This window comes from Callospermophilus lateralis, chromosome 12 (assembly GCF_048772815.1).
Source record: "Callospermophilus lateralis isolate mCalLat2 chromosome 12, mCalLat2.hap1, whole genome shotgun sequence".
Classification (NCBI taxonomy): domain Eukaryota; kingdom Metazoa; phylum Chordata; class Mammalia; order Rodentia; family Sciuridae; genus Callospermophilus; species Callospermophilus lateralis.
The window spans coordinates 85,964,371-85,983,862 of NC_135316.1; the positions used below are offsets into that span (position 1 = coordinate 85,964,371).

Genomic DNA, 19,492 nt, shown 5'->3' on the forward strand with positions numbered 1-19,492 from the left:
CCTGGCATCTGGCCACCTGAGCCCTCTTTAGAAAAACTTGCTGATGGGGTGAGGAGACCAGCAAACTAATCTGCTGAGGTGGCCACGTATTCTCTGCAGGCCCTGAGAAGAAAAGACTCTGGACTTCTTTCGCTTTCAATCAAACATCCCTGGAATACAGTTTGAGAAACGAGGAGTCAATGGTGCTTTATAGAAAATCAATGAAATTGTTTGCCCAGATTCCTAGATTAGGCTCGACCCGAAGGGAGGGTAAAAGATGGCAGTTCATACCACAGGCACATCTAGGCCAGGGATTGCAGCAACATGGTTCTAATCAGCTGGCCCAGGGCCCTGTCACAGAGGCAAGAGCCAAATAACAGTTCCTTCCTACCAAAGAAATTCCTGGGAACCCAGCCCCATACTGTGCTTGCCAAACATCAGCAAATTAAAAAGACAGGAAAGCAGAAACATGGGGTAGGAAAACATGCAATGATAAAAAAAAAAAAAAAAAAAAAAAAAAAATCTCCTTACCTCACATGTGCAGAAACATCTGCATCAGGGCTATTTTGCATCAAATTGCAAATTTCATCCTGAGTCAAAAGTGACATTAGAGGGGCTGGGGATGTGGCTCAAGCGGTAGTGCGCTCGCCTGGCAGCTCGCCTGGCATGCGTGCGGCCCAGGTTCAATCCTCAGCACCGCATACAAACAAAGACGTTGTGTCCACCGAAAGCTAAAAAATAAATATTAAAAAATTCTCTCTCTAAAAAAAAAAAAAAAAAAGTGACAACAGAGTCAGAACACTGTGGGAGTTTTTATATTATTTTTAAATGATTTTTAAAATAATAGTTTAAATTAACATCTTAATTTTAATCTTAGTAGGACAGCATGCCAAGGTCATGCATGGCCTCTTTTTGGCAAATGTCAGAAATGAGAGTATCAGTGGGAAGAAAATAAAATAACTTTTTCAATGACCCTGCTTTAGAACAGTGGACAAAAAATCAAAGCAGAGACGCATTTAGGCTGAGCTTTGACAAGTCCACCGCTGTCAGTCATGGCGGGCACCCCCACTCTTCCTTCCCTTTCTCTGGGCTCGCCCTCACTCTCACTCTCTGCTCTTTCTCCCAGTTCCTCTCCTCCCACTCTTTGGAGAGTTCCACTCCTTGAGCTATCTTTGTCTTTCTTGCTACACCCATTCTTAGAATAACCTTCTGTTTCTGGCACCAAATTTCTCTTCTTTCCACCCTTGAAAACCCTTGGGGAGCTGGCAGCGAATGTGAACCATTCCTGCATCCACACTCCAAAGCTGCACAGGTTTGTGCATTTAAGCTTGCAGCTCGCAGCTCTAAAGACGACTCCTGGCCTCAGATGACTTCTAGTCTAGGAAAAAGAGGCCCAGATCATGGGATCCAGACAGTGGCTAAGGCCTACTATAAAGGTACCGAGTTTAAAATGTGGGCAAGCAGGCAGGGCAAGGAGCCCATCTGCAAACAAGGAAGGCTTCCTGGAGAAAGTGGAAATGGAGCTGAAGACTCACAAGAGAATGCTTAATAGGCTACAGGCTTTCCAAACTTTCTATCTTCAAAAAGGGCTGTCTCTATGACCAGTGTGATTCTGCAATCTGTACAATCAGAAAAATGAGAAATTATACCCCAATGATTCAAATGTATGAATTGCCAAGATCATTGTAATGTCATGTGTAGCTAATAAAAAAAATTTAATTTAATTTAAAAAAATAAAAGGCTGTCTCTATGGTGCTGAGGGCAAAGAGGAAGGGGTGGTGGAGAATATCAATACCTACATGTTCAGCTGCCAGAGTCCTCGGCTCTGCATGCAACCATGGCTGTCCCTCTGTCCCAGGTCATACCACCAACTTGCATTCTCCAGGATATTTGCCTAAAGCTACAGCAGCCACCCCAGGCACCCCCACCAAGAGCTGGGAGGGAGATGATCAAACAAACAGCAGAGAGGATCTTCAAGATCTCCTTTCCCTGCCTAGAATTAAAATAAAAACCACCCACCCTGTTGTGTTCTGCGCTTGCCCCAGGCTCTTCTTTGTAAGATTTGCTTGGATGAACCATTTTCTCTCTGAGCCTCAGTTTTCTCATCTGTAAAATGGGACACTTGGTCCCGCTAGCTCCAACAGGGTAGCTGTTTTCTGTTTCTTTCTTTTCCTCCTTCAGTATTCCTTCCTTTCCAATAAGATAGGATTATTTCCCAATTCCTGGAAACCACTTTCCCCAAGTGTTCTTTAGTGTCCTCTATGACTTTGGCCCTGCCCCCTCCTCTCCCTTCCCTTTTCCACATTCCCCACCCTTTCACACAGTCTTTTTCAAAACTTCTCCTTTTTCCTCCTCTTCCTCGGGGTTTTACTGGGTGAAGAAGCAGCAAGGCTCATCCAGGCCGCTGGGACTCTGGGGCGGATTTCTGAGGTTTCCCTCCTTCCTCCCAGTGGCTTTCAGTGAGCCCTCACCCCCCGCAGAGACAGGAAGTGGGGCTCTCCGGCTGCCGGCTCAGCGCCGAGCTGAGAGCCTTCAGATTTCTCAGCGGCTGCAAGAAGGAACCATTAACCCTAGCCTGACTCGAAAAAGGAAATGCGGGATGCTGAAAAAAGACCGGCAGAGCTGTATTTCTGAAATAGCCTTAAAAAAAAAAAATCACTGTTTAAGACTCCAAGGAGGAGTTAACCACACTTGTTGCAGAAGAAAGCCAGTGTCCCTCCAGACAGCATCGAGAACAGGGTCTGACTCTTCGTGCACCATCAGTGGTTGATGAAGGAGAGAATGAATGGGTCCGTTTCAAGGGGTCTTCCTCCTTTTAGGACCATTGCCAGAGAAATGGGCTTTTTCAAGACACTCCATATGGAAAGAGGGAAACTATGGAATGCATGTGAAATATGTTTCCTTTGGGGTCTTGGTGATGCAAACTTCCTCATCTTCCCAAAGTGGCTCCTAAAAAGACCCTGACTGAACACACTTGTGGGAGCCTCTTGAAAAGGAACAGACTCTGCCTAAGGAACCCAGGGGCACGCAGCAGCAGTGACCTGCCATTTATCTCCTGTGGCCCTCCACTCCTCCTCTCTCCACTTTCTCTTCTTCATGTCTCACGGAGAAGCTGCTGCCAGTCGGAACTCCCCAGCCCCCAAGACAAGTCTGTTCTGCAAGGGGTGCATTTTTTCAATGAATGTGATAAATTGATCCATTCTTATGCTCTGTGTTAGTCTTGATCTCTCCCTGCAGGAAACCCCTTCAGCACCTGAGTTCTGTAGCACTCAATCAGCACCTAATAAATGCTGGCTTTTGTTGCTTTAATCCTTTTAATGTACCTGTCTAATCAATGTCCCCACCAATCAGCACGTTGCTCAAGAACGTGAGCCAGAGCTATAGACCTGGTGACTATTCACCTATTTCCATAGTTTATTCAGAGTCAGTCATTCCTAGTTCTTTTGGGTTTTTTTTTTTTTTTTTTTTTTTTTCGTTTTGTTTTGTTTTTTCGGTTGATTACACAAGTAAAACATGCTCACGGTAGGATTGCATGTTTATTGGCAGAGTAAATCAGCAGAGAGAAAAATACATCGCCTCCAAAGCAATTAAAAAATGCAGTTTTTTCAAAAGGAAGATATACTTACGTGGGCATTAAATTAAGACAAATCAATTAAAATGATAACATGCTATGTGGAAATGATTATAGAGAAGATGCTTATGCAGCATGGTGGGGGGAAGGGTGCTGTCAGTGGGCTCAAGACTTGGAGCACCAACTGGTGGCACAGGACAGGAAGATGTCTGGGATGAGGATATCGGACCTGGCACCCAGGCATCCTGGCCACTGCTTCTCCATTCCCTGTCCCCATCACTGCCACTCCAGCCTCCCCCGCCCCCAGCTTGGCTGACCTTTCCTATGGATTTCTTCTGCTTGTGTCTGAGCTGGTGCATTGCCCGTCCTCATTCGGCTCTGAAAGGAGATCTCTCCCTCAGCCAGACTCAGAGGATTTGTTCTCCAAGTGTCCTCTTTGGTATCTCTTGTTCAGGTTCAGGTTCCTCCCACCGGGGACGCACCCCAGACCTGCCAGGGCGGGACCTCCAGAAGCCATCACCATACACCAGCACCCAATGCCAAGCCACGGCACCATCCCTTTCTCGCCAACAGCAGAGATTCCAAGATGGCCCTTGAAGGACTCCGCACACAGGCCAGGGCCAGGTCCTCAGAGGGTGGGGGTGTGGGAGGCAGGAAGACTCAAGCTCAATATTTTGAATTATAACTAATTTTTATGGTTTTTTTTTCCTTTTCTATTAATGAAATGATGCAGGTTTATGATAGTGAAATTAGAAGTGGAAAGAATAATAAACATCTATGATTATGCATTATCTCTATTATCACACTGATGTGGAGTTACATGTTAGGGGTGTGTGTGTGTGTGTGTGTGTGTGTGGCGAGATGTAACACCAGATAATGGACATCACTGGACTCACAAGGGTAAAGCTGAGAATGAGTTTGTTCTCCCTGCGTCGCGTTCAACTTCACTCTACCAGATTGCTTTTCCCCATCCTTGAAGCAAAATATGATCTCTCCCATAGTCTCAAACCCATCTTGTTTTTAGAAAATAAAAACTCAAGTCTAATCCAAATCAAAACTTCTACCTCTGTTCAGTTCACAGCTTCTCCCACTTCCTCAGGTCCAGCTTGGCCAGGGAGCGGACCTGCAGGAGGAAGAAGGTCTGGCCCCTCCCCCATTGCTCTCCCCTCTCCCCAATTTGCTGAGGGGTGGGGGTGGGGTCAGGGAGGGCAGTGGGAGGAAGTGCCTCACTTGCTGTTGCTGTGTCTGCTCTTTGCATCAGATGTCCCCTGTCAGCGTAGGACACGCCATCCACAGGCTCCAGGAGTCCTCTGCAGGATTCCTCCCAGGAAGATCCTGGCCTCAGAGCGATGCTGGGGTCCTAGGGAAGCTTCCAGAGAGTCCCACCCAGGTCCACCTCTTGGCTTTTGACTGACAGCAGGGTGACATCCGACTTTCAAGTCCCTGTTGCCATGACCACTCTAGGTCCCTTTGGCCCATTCTGACTGGTTCCAGTTGGAGCCTGTTCTTACAGATTTTATGGCTAGGGGAGATTTTCTTTATCTCCCAGAGTTCTGGAATCTGGTCTTTGAAAGGGTCACAAAAGTGTCCCCCTTCAGGGTAACTTGGGCTCCTCTTATCAGGATTACCTTGGGTCTGCATTTCTCCTGCAGATAACAGGTCCTTTGCTGAGGAATGTAACATATCCTGCTCACTTAAGCCAGGCAGGGCTGCTCGGGAATGGAACTGCTTTTAAAAAGAGAAAGCATCTGGGGGTCAGCACAGTAAGACCATTTTATAGAATTATTCCCCTAATCTCAAGTTCCCACCACTCACATCTGTCTGTCCCCTGTCACCTGGAGCAGCTGGAGAGTCGCAGAGAGTTTGAGGAGCACAGAGCCTAGGGGCAAGGAATGAGGGCGACCATGCGAGCAGCCGGACTGTGTCAGGTGAAGATGTGCGGCCCATGGAAGATGGTTGTTAGAAGCCCCAGATGATTCCTAACCAGGAGACTGCCTGCAGGGCGGGGACCGCCCAAGCAAAAAGAGGCCAGAGCCGAGCTCCTGCTGACAGTCAGCCAACAGAGTTAGAAAAGGTCACCTACAGAAGGTGTAACCCACTGGAGGAGGTGGAGCTGCGCGGACTCCCCAGGAAAGGGATCGCTATGGAACCCCTAGCAGCTCCAGAGCGCAGCCAGTCCTGGCCCTGAGGACCTCCTCTGTGGGCAGCCTTGGCCCAGAGCTCCCCACTCGGTGGACCAGCGCTTCGTCCGATCTCCACTGAGTCAGAGGCTCTCCCTGTCCAATCCCACTTCCTCCTCCTCTTTCACAGCAGCCAGGCCCCTCAACAAATCTCTTGCACAGAACTTCTCAGGAGCTGCTCCGCAGAGTGTCCCAACTGAGATTCCTTAAGTTGTGCAGGTTTAAATTCTGTAGGGTTAGTGAATGTCTCTCTTTAGAACATCCAAGCACCTTGAGCCCCTTTTCCTTTGAAGCACCAACACTTAATACCCTGTCACCCACGTGTTGACCCTTTGGCCAGTTGCATAAGTTAACTTCACCAGATACCTCAAGGGGAACCGAACCCGGCATTTTGGTGGCATAGGACAGCACAGGTTTATTTCTAACTCACCTCGCTTGTTACTGGACTCCTTTAGGTGTCTTCTCACAACACGATTTGGGCTGGAGGAACTGCTCTACTCTGGACGAGCCTTTCTGATGCCAAAGGGGAGAGAGCTAAAAAAGCCTGTGGAAACATGCATTGGCTCACAAGTTCTTCCCACTCACATTGAATTGGCAAAAGTCACATGGTCATACTTGACAATGAAGCAGGGAAGGACAGTCCTCTCACAGTCACTAAGCAAAAGCCAAGAATATCTCCTCTTCCTATTCAGGAGCAAATATTTGTACATAGACAAAAATGTCAGAACTAAGTTATCTGAGAGAGTCCAGAACTTTCCTTCATCTTATCAAAATGGCTGCTGCAGCTCCAGACACCACAGCCCTTTCAACAAAGGAAGAAGAATGAAAAAGCAAAAGAAACAGAAATAACCGATAACTAAATCTGTCCCTTTTAAGAATTTTCTTGGGCTAGTTTCTCCATATGACTTCATTTCCAAGTCACTAGTCACCCCTCTCTGCAAGAAATGCCAAGGTCTATTATTTACCTGCCAGCTCCAACAACTAAGAGATTCTAAGAGGTACTAAGGAAAATAAGAGGTACTAAGGAAACTGGGTAAAATGAATATTGGGTGGTCAGCTAGAAGTTACTGCCACTCCAACAAAAGAGAGAGATCTATAGATTTTTTTGAAGATACAAATGAAGCAAGTTGTCTGTGGAATCCAAAGAGAAAGCGCATCCTAGAACTTTATATGGTTGTTGCAGAGAAGGTAGAAATCTATCCACTTAAGAGAATGCTGGAAAGCCTCTGGGCTCAGGGTCAGCAGGTGGATGAGAGGCACGGATTAGAGGCACCACCTTCTGCGCTTCTGCACAGACAGCAGACAGTTGGCTCCTCTTTAGGCAAAACAAAGCAAAACACAAAGATAACTTACAAAATATCCAAGGAGAGCTAAGACCCTGGTTTACAGGTTGGTTTGCCAAAGTTCAGTCTTCCCTACACCTTTCCATGGGGAATCCTAAAGCCCATCAGCCCTATTCTTGCCCACTTTATCCAGAGCCCAGAATCCAAGTCCTACTTCACAGAGACAACTTCCCTGAGACAAATTACAGTGAGGACCCTTACCAGCGGCCAACTCTTCCTGTCTTAGAATACTGGGGTAGACAGGCAAGTGAGGGACTCTCCTGCAGAGCCAGGCCCAGGGAGAGCATGATGTCACACTGAGAGCCAACTGCTAACCCTCCAGGCCTCTGGTACCCATGCAACAAGAAGAGGTTGCTATAAAAAAAAATAATAATCACAAAAGAGTGCTTACATATTTTAAAATTCAACCAACCGCCAATTAAAACAGGAAGTACTAAGAAGAAACTGGAATTTTCACAATGAGGAGTTGAAAGATAATGTCTAAGGTTGCTAAATGAATAGAAGGAACAAAATAGAGTCTAGAGTTAGGAAGGACTGACAAGAAAAGCTAGATAAAGAAAAAAAATAAAAAGCTTATCTCTAAGTTGTGGATTCAGAGAGGGGAAGCTGGGAAGCCATTCCTTCCTATTGTAACTTGCTTGGTGCTCTTTGTATTGCCACAAGTGTGTCCTACCTTAATAGGAAATAGAAGGGAAAAATCTAATAGGATGATGTAGTCTCCAGTAATGTCAGGAAATTCGGTTTCACTACAGGCATCAATGCCTGCTCGTCAAGACTCAACAGAATTGGTCTGTTACTAAGCAACAGAAGCCACTTGACTGTAAACTGTACACAAGATGCTATGAGACAGGACCACAATCAGAGCAAATGCTTATTGATGCTTACTAGATGGCGATTACTCAGGCTGTGGAGAATCTTATTTGCCCTTCTCTTTTGGTTTTTCATAAAAATCCTAAGTCCTGAGTGTTTGCAATACCATACCCATTTTACAGATGCAGAAACTGAGACAGAGATAGAAAGAAGCATACCAAAATGCACAGGGCTAGTAAGTGGGGGACAGAGTCTGAGTATAGTCAGTCCGCTTGTAAAAGTACCTTAACTTCTGTGTGTCATTGCCTCTAAGCTGGTGCCCAAATAGCATCTTGGAAAATATAGGGCTAGGGGTTGGGAGTGTAGTGCGTGTGCGCGCGCGCACACACACACATACACACACACACACACACACACACACACACACCTATCATACTAGTAGGAGGTAAATTCTTCATTTTAAAATTATATGTAAATTCAAATAATTGCCTTTAACTTTGTCTTACCTCATTACTTGGCCCAAGAAACACTAGCTCCCACCCTGTCCTCCGTATATACTATCTATGACATGACTCTCCAGGGAACCCCAAGGATTTACCAACTTGATTCTTCCTACAGAGCTTCAGAGCACACCGTGAGAAGCAATGCATCCGTGAGGAATGAGAGTGCTGGGCTGGGAGGCCTGACTCTTACCCCTGAGTGACACCACTCTTAATATACTTTCTGTTGCTATGACAACCCCTGAGACTGGGTGAAAGAAAGAGGTATCTTTTTGGAGGCTGGGAAACCCAATATCGGGCAGCCACATCAAGTGAGGGCCTCCACGGAGCCAAGCTTCAGCTCATGGCAGAAAGCAGAAGGGAAAGGGGGCATGCGCAGTAGAGAAAAGGAGGGCTGGCCTTGAAGGACAACAACCCACCCTCGGGGCATCTAACTCATCTCCAGGGAGCAAAGACTCACCCCTGTTAGGTGGCATTAATCCATCCAAGAGAGAGATCCTCATGACCAATGCCTCTTAAAGGTCCTACGACCTCTCAGCATTGTTAGGTGGTTGACCTCTCAGCTTTGTTAGGTTGTCTACCTGCCCTTGGGGCATGGATGATGTGGAACGCTAGCAGGTACTAAAGCCAGAGAGGGATTACATCTGGAACCAGGAGCACAGAGAGCCAAGGGAGAAGAGCCGTTTGGACTCTGAATCTCCAAAACAGAACTAAATAAACCTCTTCTTCATAGGTAGACATGTGTCAAATATATCATTTCCCATTACCAGGAAGCAATGCTCAGTGTAAATCATGGCTCCTCATGGACTCTTGCAAACAGTGGCAGCCTTGGGGGTTAATCCTACCATACTTTGATCTCCTAGGAGGAAATGCAGACTCTGCCTCAGTCATTCCCAACCTGGACTGGGGCTGTCCCTATGCTGCAAAAACGTTGTTCCCAGAACCCTTGACCATCTTTAAAAGTACTGAGGACCCCAAGACTTTCTTTTTTTATGTATTTTTTTAGTTGTAGGTGGACACAATACCTTTATTTTATTTTTATGTGGTGTTGAGGGTCGAACCCAGTGCCTCACCCCATGCCAGGCAAGTGCTCTACCACTGAGCTACAGCCCCAGCCCTCTAAGACCTTCTGTTTACGAAGGCACACCTATCAATAATTACAACATTCACAATTAAAACTGAGGACTTTAAAAAATTGTGTGTTTTATTTTAAAATTACAATAACAAGCTTATTACTGTAAATCTAAATAACATATTTCTATGGAAAAAAACCTACATTTTCCAAAACAAGAAATAGTGAGAAGAATAGCTTTGTTTTATACTTTTTGCATATTTCTTTAATGCCCGGTTTAATGGAAGAAAAACAAGATTTACCTATTTACTTCTGCAATCAATTTCATTATCACACAATTTCTATTTTGGAAACTACTACTGTACAATGTAAGAACAAAAAAAGGCAAACAATATCTCAGTATCAGTACGGTATTAGGCTTTTGTTAGTTTGTGGGGTGTGTGGGGTGTGTAGTGCTAGAGATTGAACCCCATGTCTTGTACCTACTAAGCATTCTGCCACTGAGCTATATCCCCAGCTCAATTATGGTTTAAATTTAAACTTGAACATTCCCTGAAAGGTCCCAGGGTCCCTGAACCATGTTGTGAGAACAGTTATTCTAAAGAGTGTTTGGAAACAGGTGGGGGTTGACTCAGGGAGTTGAGGAAGGGAATGGCCAGGTTTGCTGATGTCCTGCACAGTCACAGATAGTTCTATAAAGGAAAAAAAATCACAGGGCCCGAAACAACAGTGTGCAGGGTAGGGAGACTCAATCCCCACAGGGGATGATCTGAATTCTTGCATTACTTGCCTCAGTATAACTAAACATTTTTGAATTTGTTAAATGGAAATGGTAGAACCAAGCTGTTGACCTTGATGACTTACCTAATAATGAATCTAAATCTAAATGAGAGTGTTTTCATTGTGCAGCCTTCTAATTACCATGATATTGCCAAAATTATTGCATGTCCCAGACAATGTGTAAATATATATATATACTTTTTCTTTTTTTGGTAACCAAAACAGTTTGGCCATTGTTAGTCATATGATTGTCTTCATTTGCTGTGTTAAAGTTCTGCTGGGCTAATGAGTAGATTTGGTGCAAGACAGAAAGCCCAGTGGAACCCACTTCCCCCCAGGAAACAGAGTGAGGCTGTAAGTCCTATGGGGTTTTCTGATTAAGGTTACAAATGAACACAGGGAACTCAGTATCTTTCAGTAGAAAATGTCAGAGAGAACCTCTTTTAAGTTAGCATCCTTTTGTTTGTTTTTTAAAACCATAACTTAAATCATAAATATGACTCATTGTGCCCAGGCAGGAATTACCAGGGATGTTGGGTTCTGGTTTGCTGGTCTGGAAGGTCCTGCTTTTCACAATGGCATTGGAGGTGAGACTCAGACTTTGGAGGGATAAATGCTCCCGCCCTGTGCTTCCTTCACCAGCTCCCTGGATGTAACCAATAACTCTACTTCTCCCTGCATTTTGATAGTAATTATCATCAATAAACTCTATCAGTTGAATGCATTTAGTTTGCATCTTTTTCATCCTAATTAATCTCCCCCAAACCTTGCTGTCTCTTTTCCATTCAAAATGGTCAGCTCAATGCCGGGCACGAGGGAGCTTGCCTGTCCGCCCAGCTACTCAGGAGGCCAAGGTGGGAGGATCACTCAAGCCCCCAAGTTCAAGATCAGCCTGGGCAGCATAGTGAGACCCCAAATTAAAAAGGAAATGATTCAGTCCATCCTCTTTCCACTCTGGATGAATACAGCAAAGTTACTAACCCGTCATCTCTTTGGTGAGTATCTAAGTCATGTAAAATTTTCCTCGATTATGAATAACACCGTTCTGTTCGTAATGCAAATTTTCCAGCTTAGTATTCCAGGACTTCACACACTGTCACCTATTAGCTTTCTTCATGTCCTGATACACCCTACATAAATCCTCTGCCTCAACGGGGCTCCTCCACTCCCGTCACTAAGCCCTGCCTCTCTTCTCCTCCTTGTCACCATTAAAGCACCCTCTCAAGGATCAGCCCAGCCACCCTTCCTCCACGGGGTCTGTATTGACAGCTCAATGGCTGTTTCTTCTCAGACTCCTAAAATATTTACCATCAGTGCCACGCAGCTGGCACCCGCTGCCTCCATACTTTTTATGTATCTTCTCCCCACCCCCTGACACCCCCAGGAGATGAAAGTAACCTGGTTAGCAGGAACAGCATCAGAGAGCCTTAAAGGGAAGGAGACCCCTGCAGCAACCAGCCCAGGTCCAGTTCAGTCATCACCTGCTGGTTCTCATTTGACACTCATGCATACATGGTCTATTTAAACTTTTTGCAAAGGTGTTTTGTTTTTTTAAGTCTTCATTTTAAACACTCCCTTAGGTTGGTTACCATCCAAGTGAAAATAACTCATTGTAAAAACAAAAGGAAAGAGAGAGAGAGAATAAAGAAGTATTTTAAGAAATTGAAAGTAAAAATCTCCCATCTCATTTTTTAAAGGAAAGTGAGCTTCTCGCTGAAGATCCACACATGTAGAAGTCCCCGTGGGTGTGGTTGGGTTTGCATTTGGCCTCAGGCTTCCTTTCCAGGGGGTGGGGAGTGGGGGAGAAACAGCTGGAGAAGAGACCTGAGTGGTTGTTACAATGTGCTTGGCGCAGACCCTGAGACCCCCGTGTGTGCGCATGGACCTTCTGAGATCACCACCCCACAGGCTGACGCTCCTCTGCCCCAGATGGGGAAGATCGGTGCAGAGAATAACCACTTACCACCCTCTATCTGTAATTTAGGGAAACTGCCGCTGTCTTTCAACACTGGCCCCTCAAGGACTGCTTGCTTCCGAAGCTTGAGAAACTAGTGGGAAAGGGTAACAGAGAATATTCAAATCACCATTCAGAGATGAACATCAACATTGTTTTGTATAATTTTCCAAATTCTACACACATGGACGTGTGCATGTGTGCACATATAGTACACACACACACACACACACAACACACATATGCATGCACAATCGGGGCTCACCCCGTATATGCAACATGAGCAACTGTGTGGTCAAGGTCACAAGTCAGGCCTCTAGAGTCTGACCCCAGGATCTGAACCTGGCCCTACCACAAACTAGCTCTGTGACCTTGAACAAATTGCTCTCTCTTCACATGTTCCCCCAGCTATAAATCAGAATAATGGTTCCTGCTGCAAAGAGTTTTGATGAGCTTCAATGAGGAGATGTGTAAAGTGTTTCTAATAGTGACAGCACAAAGCAAGAAAATGATCACAATTACACAGTTCTCTAACTTTTCTTTGGGGGGGTGTGTGTGTGTGTATCAGTTATTCACCCAGGGCCTCTAGCATGCAAAGCAGGTATTTCACTGAGGTCCACCCCAGCCCCCCTCAACTTACCTTTTAACTTAAAATATTGTCTTGACTATGTTATTAAATAGCCTTTGAAAATATTATTTTATGATTATGTGATCCTGTATCCTATTCCTTTTTTAAAATTTTTTTAAGTTGTAGATGGACACAATACCTTCATTTTATTTATTTATTTTTATGTAGGGCTGAGGATCAAACCCAGTGCCTCACACATGCTAGGCAAGCACACTACCACTGAGCTACAACCCCAGGCCCCCTATTTTTTTTACTTAACATTTAATCATGAACTTATGTTTTTAGACATTCTTTGAAAACATTATTTTTGATCTTTATGTAATTAACACTCTATTTTCTAAATGTGCCATGATTTTATCTACGATTACTGAACATTTAGGTCATTTCCTATGCATCAGCATTATAAATAAGACTGTGATGGATGATATACTGTATCACATCCCCAATTATTTCCTGAGGATGAATTTCTAAGAGAATTTCCCAGGGCAAGAGGGCAACACATGATTTCACGTTCATGTTACCACACTGCTCTCCAGGAAGGGTAGAAGGGCCTCCCTTCATCAGTGTCCTGTGAGAGTGGCATTTTAGTATTATCTCCTCTTCTTCTTTGCTATATGGGGAAAGGAAATTTCTTATTTCTTTTTGTTTCAATTACTCCTTAAGTCAAACCTTTATGGTTATATGAGTCATGAGTATTTTTAATTGGCAAAAAATTATATAATTTTGAGGTGTGCATGTGTGTGTGTGTGTTATACATATTTCCTCTTTTTCCTTCCACCTATCCTCATGGGTGTCCCTAAAATCTTACAACCACTTTTATATCTCATGGTCTGGGACTAGAAGAATAAAAGTGTGCAGGGAGGTTTGATAAAACAGAGAAGCTTGGGGTCCCATAAGCAGAGGGGACTGTTCCTAGCAATAGCTCTAAGAAATATCTGATGCAACAAAACCAACTTCACGAGATTCCTTTCCCTCCACTGAGGCACAGGAGGGCCACCACAACCCTCAGTGGAGCCAAACTCTCTCCACACCAACCTGGGTGCACCTGTAACCAGATGGGTCACCCTCCCTTCAAAGTCTCAGCCCCTAGAAACCACTTCAGGGCAGGACATGGAGGGGACGTGGAATTGACTGAGATTGTGTTTCTGACAATGGAAGAAAAGGAAATAACAACAATTTAATGAATAAATTTATATTTTTTATACATTTCTATTTCTTATACTGTGTTTTTTGTTTGTTTGTTTGTTTGTTTGTTTTAAAGAAAGAAACACCAAAAAGGAGATCATCGGGGCTGGGGTTGTTGCTCAGTGGTAGAGCGCTCACCTTGCATATGTGAAGCCCTGGGTTAAATCCTCAGCACCACATAAAAATAAATAAATAAATGTCTATCTACAACTAAAAATATTTTTAAAAAGAAGTTCATCATTGAATTACATAAGAAATCTCCACAGTTCTTTTTTTGGGGGGACAGGGTGTTAAATACTGAGAATTGAACTCAGGGTGCTTTACTAATGGGCTGCATCCCCAGTCCTTTTTAAATTAATTAATTAATTTAGAGACAAGGAACTCAGGTCATTTGCCCAGGTCAACTGAGCTCATTTGCCCAGGGTGACTTTGAACTTGGGATTATTATTTTTTTTTCTCAATACCTTTATTTTATTTATTTATTTTTACATGGTGCTGAGGATTGAACCCAGGGCCTCACACGTGCTAGGCAAGCGCTCTACCGCTGAGCCAAAACCCCAGTCGGAACTTGGGATCTTAAGCCTCCAGCGCTGCTGGAACTTAGAGGCAGGCACCATGGTGTCTGGTGAAATTCCTTCAGTCCTTAAGAAGAATCTGAAAATGTATCCAGAATTTCATTAAGTTGGCATAATTTTAAGTGAATTTTTTAAAGTGCAGTTTGAAAAACATTGTTTGTTCCATTGTGTCCAAGGTGGAGGTGACTGATTCTGCTCTTGCCGGCTGGCCCATCACAAGTACCATAAGCCCAAATGTCCCTCAAGGGCACACACAAGCAAGGACCTCCTGACAGAGGGTTGCTAAATGGTCCTATTGAGAAGATTCCTTCTTTTCCCCCCTCCCAATCCATAAGCCCCCTTAGCCATTCTCCTCCTCCTCTCATCAGAGGCTGGCCTCCATAGCGGGGCTTTCTCCTCACTGAAGCAGAGCTGGCTCTTAGTGGGAGGAAGCAAGTAGAGCAAAGCTCATAGAACACGGTGTCAAAAGAAAGCCTAAGAAATATGCTCAGCATCACCAGTATCAGGGAAGTGCAAAGCCAAGCCACAAGGAGAGAACATTGCACACCCATACACCCATCAGGATGGTGGTCACTAAAAAAAGGGGGAAAAGGGCGGGGAGAAATTGGAGCCCTGCAAACCGTTGTTGAGAATGTGAAATGGGGTAGCCACTGTGGAAAAGTACACAACGTAGTAATTCTACTCAAGGTATGTTCCCCAAAGAACTGGAAACAGAGATTCAAACAGAAGTTTCTACACCCCTTTTCATAGGAGTATTATTTACAATAGCTAAAGGTAGAAATAAGAAAGTAGCAGAAATGTTGTTACGGGGGAAATAGGGAGTTTAAAGCGTTATGACCTTTCAGCTTGGGAAGATGAAAAGGTTCTGGAAATGAATGGTGGTGATGGTCACACAGCTATTTGAATGTACCTAATGGCAATGAGTTATCCATTTTAAAATGGTTTAAAGGGGAGTGGTGACGCGTGTCTGTAATCCTAGCTACTCTGGAAGTTGAAGTAGGAGGATCGCAAATTTTAGGCAAGGGTCAACAATTTGGCGAGGGTCTTAGCAATTCAGTGAGATTCTGACTCAAATTTAATAAACAGATAAAGTAAAAACAAAAAGGGCTGGGGATATAGATCAGTGGTAAAGTACCCTGGGTTCAATCCCTCATACAAAAAAAAAAAAAAAAAAAGTTAAAAAGAGCGGGAGTGTTGGCGCCCGACTCTCAGCTACTCGGGAGGCTAAGGTGGAAGGATCCCAAGTTGAGGACAGCCTCTGCAATTTAGCAAGTCCCCATCTCATAAACAAAAGGGGGGCGGTGGGAGGGGAGGGCCTGGGATGCAGCTTAGAAGTAAAGCGCACAGGGTTCAATCCCCGGTCCCGAGGAGGAGTGGGAGGTGAAGGTAAATGATGAGAAAAGGAGGGAGGAGGGAAAGGGAGGAGGAAGAGAGGGAGAAGAAGGAGGGGGAGGGGGAGGGGGAGGAGGAGGGGGAGGAGGAGGGGGAGGAGGAGGAGGGGGAGGAGGGGGAGGAGGGGGAGGAGGAGGGGGGAGGAGGAGAATCAAGAGTTAGAATGGCTACCGGGGACCCGCACGCCTGGCTTGACTGTCCCCAGGAGCAGGTCCCAAAGGAGTCCTCAGGATTGTGCCGTCAGAAGAAAAGGCCGGGAAGCGCCTTGGTGGCCCTTCTCAAGCCCCCACCTCGCCCCTCCAGGCACCCAGGCAGCCTGATTCCAAAGGGTTAAATTCAGAAACGGGAAGTGGACGTCCTCAGGGGTATTTAAACTTGAAGGCACCTCTGTCGCCCTTCCTCATGTCCCCTAAACCGTGCTTTCTCAAGGAGGCCCCTCCACCCAAACGGGGTGCAAATTAGTTTTAGGAGGTAACAGAAAGCTCACTTTGTTTTCACGTACAGAGCACCGAGCGGCCTAGGGCACAGGCACCGTACGTCGGTGTCACTCAATCTGACAGAGGTGGCGGGGGAGGGGGCGAAGCCCGAGGGGAAGGGGCACCAACGTCCCGGAAGCCGAGGAGCGCCCCGCGGTCGGGCCGGGCGGACGCGGCTCTGTCCGGTGGCCCACGCCAGCCCTGCGCTCTCCCCGCGGGACCTGGGAGGGTGTCCGTGCGACCTGTGCCCGTCGCCAGCTCTCCTCGGGGACCCCAGGCCGCGAACGGCGGGTCACGTCCCCCGAGTAGCGCACGCCACGCTCGCAGCCGGGGTGGGCAGGGAGGCGCCCGGGCTCACTCCCGCGTCCGGGCCGCCGCGGCGCCGCGGGCTGGGCTTTGTCCCCACGGGAGCCCCGAGGCCCCGCCCAGCCTCCCGCGCCCCCGCCTCGCCCTGGGCTCGGCTCGGTTCGCCGCTCGGCCTCCGCCCGGGCCCGCAGCGGTCCTCCGCCCGCACTCAGCGTGGCGACGCCCGGGGTGGCGAGGGCCGCTGCCGCCGCCGCGGAAATGTGTACCCAGCGCGCCGCGGCCCGGGTAGCTGGGTCTCTGTGGCGCAATCGGTTAGCGCGTTCGGCTGTTAACCGAAAGGTTGGTGGTTCGAGCCCACCCAGGGACGGCGGCGCTTCTTTTCCCGAGACAATCTCTACGTGGGTTCATTTTAAAACTGCAACCCAGAGGTTTTTAATTGAGGAAGAGGACCACGTATAACCACGTTTCTACGAAACAGAGGACAGAGGACAGAGGACAGTGTCTCCTTGCTGCTAGGGGACTAACGCGATTGGTGCACCCCCGGTGTGGCAATGGACTCCCTACCCCTAACCCCAGGGGTGTGCACGTGGGCTTCAGGAGACCTGCCCAGCAGTGTTCCCAAACTGCGAGGTACTGCAAGAATAAAACAGCAACCCAGGTGCCCATGGGCAGGTGAAGACATAAATGTCATTAGTTTCCCCCTCAAATTTTACACCACCAAATAGCAGACTTATTCAATATTACTACCCCCGCCCCCCCCCCCCCCCGCCCCCAATGAGCAAGCCTACAGATGAAACTGTGAAAGGGAGTCATCCAGGAGAGGGTGAAGCACACCATCTTCAGAAACTATTCCGTTAACCTCAGTCACAGGCCCGCCCCCCCACACAATGGACCTGAATCTAGGAAAAGACGTTAGAACATTTACCTTAGTTTGATGATGGAATTTTCCCTGAAGTTGACCTCAAGAAGAAATTGAATAGGTTCCTATGAAAAAGTTCCAAATGACATTTTTTTCCAACTCTAGTCTTACGGGGACACAAATATTTTTCAAGTAAATTATTTACTTAAACTTTCTATGAAGACAGAGAATCCCATGATATTTTTTGATATAATAACACAATTTTCTGTGAGGCTTGAGGTCATGTGGCAGGTGCTTTGTCTCTGGAATCAAAATAGAATTTAGAGACCTAGATGAAGGAACTGAGTCACTAGAATGTCTCTTAAAGAATGCCTAGGCAAGGGGCTGGGATTGTGGCTCAGTGGCAGAGTGTTTGCCATGCACATGGGTTTCCACCACATAAAAATAAATAAACAAAATAAATATGTTGTGTCCATGTATAACTTAAAAAAAATGCCTAGTACATGCTGATTTTTTTTTTAATCAAATGACTTCACAATAAAATATCCTCTCTTGCATAGTTAGGGCCCCTAAAGAATAAAGCACAGCATTGCTATGGCAGAATTCCAGGCAGAATCACAGGTAGTCCCCTCAAATGCTCTTAGGTTAAAGGCCTTCCTGAAGCCTATCAGAATTCCTCACTTCCCACCTACAATTAAGAATATGTTTTTTTCAGTGGAAACAAGAAAATGAAAATAAATTAGGTCATAAAATCATGTATACACTGTTCAAATCTTACCTAACTTCACCATGAAGGGTATATTATTTGCTACCACTACAATGATGAGTACTTAGAAAGCATGCCTTCCACTTAACTGAATATTGTATTGGAGGTTACAAGCTCCTTGGGGCAGAGACCATCTTCTATCACTAATGATTATTTTAGGCTTCAAGGTGCTTCCTTCAGGATACAGATCAATTTCTTGAGCTTAACCCACAAAGGACTTATATGATCCACAGCCTTTGTCTTGTGTTGTCCGGTGAAACCTTCCCATGGTTATATGTACTTACCCAGGGTTCCCTGAGCGGCCCTGCTGCCTTACAGCCCCAAGATGCCCTTACAAGTCCACCCCACTCAGACTCATCAGCTCAGGAGTCACCTCAGGAAACTTCCCCTCACGCCCCTCTTCTGCAAACCACCACACCACCCTGAGAACAGTGGGCTTGTCGCTGACACTGGAATTGAACTCAGGGAGAGTATACACCAGGGCTTCCCATGCTTGCTCACCTAGCACAGGACTGTCACACAGTGCATTCTCAGTACAGGAGCAGTCCCTGCCTTCTCAGGATTCAGAGAGATGGACAATCACATAAAAACGTGTATGATGGAACATTAGCTCCAGACCCACAGAAAAATGTTGTCAGGCAGTTAAGGAGGTGGTCAACATAATGGTGGAGCTGTAAGTGTCTTCATGGAGGATTTGAAAACCTTGTAAGATCTGGATAGGTCAGAAGTAGGGGAGGGGCATATAAGTCTCAAGAAAATTCAGGACCAGATGGTAGTGGGCAGGTGGTGGGAAATGAGAACAACCGGTATATAAAGCAAGTGTACTCTAAGAGGGTGAAGTGGAGGTGTTCTTAGCTGTGGAAGGGCCCTGGAGACCTGGGGATGAGGCTAGACGTCACCCTGTAAAGTAAGGGAGTAACTATTAGAAGGTTCTGCTTCAGGACAGAATAAAACAGACTTTGGACGGTTACTCTGGCAATAGTGCAGAGAAAATAAGAGATCAGAGAACAGTTAAGAGGCAATTCTATTTCAAGAGAGAAGCAAAGAGATTTTGTGCTAATGTGGGTACAGAGAAGGCAGGGTATGGATGCAATTCAAAGGAAGTCTGGGAATGGG

The 19,492-nt window shown here is 46.0% G+C and overlaps 1 non-coding gene across 1 annotated transcript; it reads left to right on the plus strand.

Moving 5' to 3' along the window:
• Positions 1-17,044: 17,044 nt before the first annotated feature.
• Positions 17,045-17,118, plus strand: Trnan-guu (transfer RNA asparagine (anticodon GUU)). Its single transcript has one exon. It is a non-coding gene; the product is annotated as a tRNA-Asn (tRNA).
• Positions 17,119-19,492: the final 2,374 nt, after the last annotated feature.